The sequence below is a fragment of the Podarcis liolepis genome, assembly GCF_965112155.1.
Source record: "Podarcis liolepis genome assembly, chromosome: 3".
NCBI lineage: Eukaryota > Metazoa > Chordata > Lepidosauria > Squamata > Lacertidae > Podarcis > Podarcis liolepis.
The window spans coordinates 11,289,949-11,295,948 of record NC_139557.1 but is presented as its reverse complement, the minus strand read 5'-3'; positions in this window follow the sequence as shown (position 1 = coordinate 11,295,948).

Genomic DNA, 6,000 nt, shown 5'->3' with positions numbered 1-6,000 from the left:
GCTTTCATTGTGCATAAAATGTTCAATGTCTTCATTCATTGGGAACACTTGATTTCAGTAGGTGTTAAGGTTAACAAAACACATTGCAACGATATGAATGATATGACTGCTGGTGTGGATGTGAACTAATAGGGATACATGTATGTATGCATGTACCAGGGACTGCCACCCATGCTTGACTTGCTTGCCAAGCCTGCCCACCTCCCAATCCCTTTGCCGAACCACTGTCTGAAGCTCCCTCTCCTTAAAACACTGCCCCAGTGAAGTTTAATGGAGGAGGGGAGTGCTTCAGAGAGGTCTTTGGAGCACCTTCCATCCGCTCACCTACTGCTTGCTTGCTTGCTTGCCTGCCTGCCTGCCTGCTGGACTGTTCTCATGGCCCTCTGCTGGCAGCTGCATGAATTGCAGCGTGATGACGGTCTTATAATTTTATTATATAGGTAAGATATGTGTATGTGTGTACGCATACTCCTTTGAATCACTTCCCGTTTCACTATAAACCAGAGCTTGCCACGTGAGAGCAAAGCTGCCTCTCCTCCAGTCCTGTTTCTAAGTCACACTCTCAGTGGAATCTTTGAAAACAATGGGCATGGCTAGCTTCAATTTCGTTGATTTTAATAAGTCTGCTCTGAATAGGATGTAGTTGAATACAAGCCACAACAACCTGGCCTTGAGACTGGATGTCACAGTCTTGAGATCACTAACCCAAGCTGTGACACAGTGGCAGCAACCTTAACAAACAGTTAACTATACAGGTGGTTTTCACTAGGCAATTGGACATGGTTGGGACAATGCCATTACACTTTTCTGGGGGCTGAAAGGAGAAGGCCATTGATCAGGAATTTCAGTCTATCCTGGGATACTCAGTAAATAACAAATTTTGGTTCCTGAAAATCCACTGCCAGTCAAGGTAGGCACTATTGAGCTAGATGGACCATTAGTCTTCGCTGGATAAAATATGATGGCTTGATGACCATGCCAGACATTAGTTTTGCATGGTATTTTAATCAACACACACGTTTGCATAGATCAAATGCCACAATCTTAATGGAGACTTGATTCATGATCCTTTTGCTTCGGCAGCCGCATGAAGGAAGCCCTCTCCCAAGCCCATCAAAAAACAAATGGTCCGCAAATGACTAAACCGGTATTAGCAGGAAAATAAGAGGCAATCCCTGCAGGTAGCCTGAATCGAAAGAGAGTTGCTTCAGCTACCGACAAGCTCCCAAAGGCACCAAAACAAAGCAGGGCACGTGATCCAAAATCTATGCAGGAAACAAAAATGCAAGGTTGTCATAGCAACTGCAACACATCACCTGAAATTTAAAGATAGGAGTTTAAAGAAAAACCCAAAACAAGCCCTGTGAGCAGAATATTTCAGTGCTGCAAAAGAAGCAACTTCCTCTCCCCTCCAGTGTTACTATGGCATCTAGCCATGACACAAAATTTGGGTGTGGGTGGCATTTTCCTCTATTTACCCCCCCCCCTTTTTTTTTTTTTTTGCTAATGCAGCTGTTCTTACCCTAGCCCCCAAAATAGATGGAGTCTTGAAATTAACTAGATGAGTCAAGAAATAGTTTTCAATCTAGTAAATGCTATGTGTGTGCTTGAGTGGCAGGGAAAGGAAGACTGGACATATATACACTGTTTTGAATTAACTATATGACTGATGTTGCAGGTGTTATGTACTGAAGTTTTCACCCTGGTCCAGCAAGGGGGGATACTGTAGATAGTTTTCACTCAGGTCCACATATGCAAATAAGGAATTGAAAGTGACATTCAGTGATTGGATAGTTACAGAAAGTTATTACTGTTGCCTTCTAGTTGAGATCTATATAAGCAGGTTGACTGAACCCTTCAGCCCAGTTCTGTTCTGGCCTGTGAATAAACAAGAGCTGTTTGAAGAGTCACTGTGTCGTCTGATATGTTCACCCACAACTTAACAGCAGGTGTAAAAGTAAGCCCTTGTTTTCACATCCAACTTATGCCGGAAATGTGGAAAAGTGGAAGGAACACTGTTCCATACCTGGTGGAGCTGCGAAAAATCCAAGGCCTACTGGGGTATGATTCATTAAGAAGTCAAAAAAATGTTTAAAACATCTATACAAAAGAAACCAGAGGCATATTTATTAGGCTTATTGGGGAAAGATATACCACAGAAAAAGAAAGGGATTTTCTTATATGCCACAGCAGCTGCCAGGATACCTTTTGCCAGCAAATGGAAGAGTGGGGCAATACCTTTAAAAGACGATTGGCTGTGTAAACTAAGCAAGTCCATAGAAATGGCAAAGCTGACTGACTATATCAGAATGCAGACAAGCCAAAAATGTAGACTAGAATGGCAATGCTTTGAAGAATATATGGACAAATATTCTTCCAAACTGGGACACGGGTGGCGCTGTGGGTTAAACCACAGAGCCTAGGACTTGCCAATCAGAAGGTTGGCAGTTCGAATCCCCGCGACGGGGTGGGCTCCCATTGCTCGGTCCCTGCTCCTGCCAAGCTAGCAGTTCGAAAGCACGTCAAAGTGCAAGTAGATAAATAGGTACTGCTCCAGCGGGAAGGTAAACGGCGTTTCTGTGCGCTGCTCTGGTTCACCAGAAGCGGCTTAGTCATGCTGGCCATATGACCTGGAAGCTGTACGCCGGCTCCCTCAGTCAGTAAAGAGAGATGAGCGCTGCAACCCCAGAGTTGTCAGCGACTGGACCTAATGGTCAGGGGTCCCTTTACTTTTACCTTTATTGTTCCAAAAGAATACGTATGTTGATATGTTTAGATTAAAAGAGTAAAGCGGAAAGAACAACATTATCTAGGAATGTTATAAAGAGATAAAAATTCAAAATCTAAAGAGTGCAAGGGTCATATAGAATTTTAAAAATAAGGAAGTCGTGGTGTGGTGGAGGGAAGTCGAGGGGTGTGGTGGTGGGAGGGAAATGGGGGGGAAGGATTTACATTTGTGTAAATAATAGTGTATTTTTATGTGCTTTTGTTTTGGTAGAATGTACTTTTTCCTTTTCTCTTTTTGTATTAATAAAACTCAATAAAAATAAGAAAAAAAGAAAAGAAAAGAAGGGTATTGGACAATTCCAGCAGAAACAGGCGTGGAAAATTCTGATGTTTGCTTATTCGTCCCATGTCTGGACTGAAAATCAATGCAGTGAAAGCAATAAGTATACACTGCTGTTGTTGCTTTCGGTCCACAAGTAAATCATAATTGATTATTTTACACACACCCCACCACACACAACTGCTACCATTTTGTATGGTGTTTCTTTTCCACTGAAATGAATGGGGTAGAAAGACGTAAGGCAAAAGGTATAGGGCCCTTGTACAAAGCCACTTTCTATAAACAAACATTTCCTGAGCGTTTTCCACCCAAAGATTCCAGGGTGGTGCATGAGATTAAGAACATAATTTGGCACTCCTGCCAGGGTGTTTGCACTGCACCAACCTCCCTGCTGCCTCACCCCTTCCGCTAAGCAACAGTTGTAATGGGATCAGGAACAAAAGTGATATAAAAATGGTTACGCGGTGGAATCAGTTCCGCATGACATCTGCGGGAAAAGGAAGCCAAAAGTGCTTACTGGTTTCCATCTTGTATATAGCTTGGCAGCAGCACACCACTAAGTAAAGTTGGTTCCTTCTAATCCAGTATTTGTGGATCATTTGCAAACACTACAACAGTGGCTTAGCTCAGGGGCTCTGACATACTCAGCAAGTTGCTTCTGCTTTTAACCCTTTTTAAAAAAAACCTTTCATACGCACACATGAAGAAAAACCAAATTTGAGCAGGGATTCCCGTCTCCAACAGGGATTCCCGTCTCCATGCCCTTTTCTATGGACTCAGGTACCACGGGCAAACCAGGGGTCCTCTGGTCTGCGACACAGAAGCTCAGGACAGATAAAATCCAAATATTAACCTGGCGACAGAGGTGGGGGGGGGGAGAACTAAAATAATACCAAACTATCCCTATCTCGCTTAACTAAAGCTCTTTAACAAGCCATTAACTTTATTGTTTTCTTAAATCATTCATGAATATTATGATCAGATTAGAGGCTAGGGTTGAGTTCTTGCTGCCAATTCTCTCTTTCCAGGTACTGCTATTGATATGAAAGGTCTGCTAGGCACCTGTGAGCAATTTAATTAAGCTTTCATGAGCAAGACAAAGCACTAAAAACTATCCTTTAATGCTTAACTGCTGCAAGTACATTGAGAGAGGTCCTTCAGTAGCTGGCCAGTAATTAAGAATCATAGTGATGCCTATTTTTTCCCCTTTCCTTTTCCCATGGCTGATGCTGTATGTATTTTCAGGGAAATGCCCTCTGGAGATTCTCTGGGACTTGCAGTTCCAATCACTAGCGAGAAAACATGCTTCCCTCAGCCCTTGGATGCTTTCACAGCCTTCCCCTGCTCTCCATACAAGGCGCATTTTTGGACCTTGAGGCAGGGAAATGAACACATAGTTTCAGGCTCAGAAGGCACTGAGCATGACTAAACTGCTTCTGGTGCAACAAAACACCATGATGGAAACCAGAACACACGGAAACGCCATTTACCTTCCCGCCGGAGCGGTACCTATTTATCTACTTGCACTGGTGTGCTTTCGAACTGCTAGGTTGGCAGGAGCTGGGACACAGCAACGGAAGCTCACCCTGCCGTGCGGATTCAAACTGCCGACCTTCTGATCGGCAAGCCCAAGAGGCTCAGTGGTTTAGACCACAGTGCCAACAGCATCCCCAACAAGACTTGTAGCAGACATGCCGTTTCTCCTATTTCTTTGCATGTTTCTTTGCATTTCCTGATCTATTCCTTGATAGTTTCACAAGATGCACAACAAGAACTCAAGAATGGCAGGAATACAGTTGTGCCAGACTCAATTTTCATTCCCAGTTGTCTTCCTATTTAGTACAGTGGTATCTCGCGTTACATACGCTTCAGGTTACATATGCTTCAGGTTACATATGCTTCAGGTTGCAGACTCCACTAACCCAGAAATAGTACCTCGGGTTAAGAACTTTGCTTCAGGATGAGAACAGAAATCGTGCTCCGGCAGCGTGGCAGCAGCAGGAGGCCCCATTAGCTAAAGTGATGCTTCAGGTTAAGAACAGTTTCAGGTTAAGAACGGACCTCCGGAACGAATTAAGTACTTAACCAGAGGTACCACTGTACACATCATTTTTAACCAGCGAGGTGGAGTGCAGAGAGCACTCCTTTTGGTTTGCTGCTTATGCACGATGGTGTATGGATGAATAATTCACTAGCCTTGAACATAAGAAAGACGAGCTGGACTACTCACTTGAGAGGCTATTGTTTCGCATCTGTCCTAAAAGCTTAAGTAAGGGCCTGCAATGCATTATTGGCACACGAGGAAGACAAACATGTCACAGCAGCAAATGAGTTGTACTGAAGTCTGGTGCCTTTCCACCACTGTTGAACTGGTCAGCCAATACAAAATTGATACCAACGGTCCACATTAACTAACATTGCTCTGTCTTCGTCATTCTTAAAATACTGAACCTGAACGTTCCCAACACACATCTTGGGGGGGAAGGGAGAAGAAATACCATGGTAGGGTTGCCATATTTTGAAGAGCAAAAAAAGAGGACCCCTCTGACAACCATTCAAAGCAAATAAATGCAGTTTGTCTCACATTTTACCCCTGAAAAAGAGGATGTTGTCCTGGAGAAACAGGACACATGACAACTCTAATATGGGCCATCAGGTAATATTGATGACAGTGTGCAATAGTCTGTTGATATCACAAGATGCCTACATTGGTTTATTTAATTTATTTAGGTAATTTGCATGTGCTGCCAGTCAGTTTTCAACTAGATCAAAGAGGTAAATTAGAACACACACATCAACAAATCACTACACTGAGATGACTAATAGGAGGAGGAGCAGAAGGAAAGGTCTCCCTCCAAATACTTGGAGTTACATACACTTCAGGTAACAGACTCCGCTAACCCAGAAATATTACCTCAGGTTAAGAACTTTGC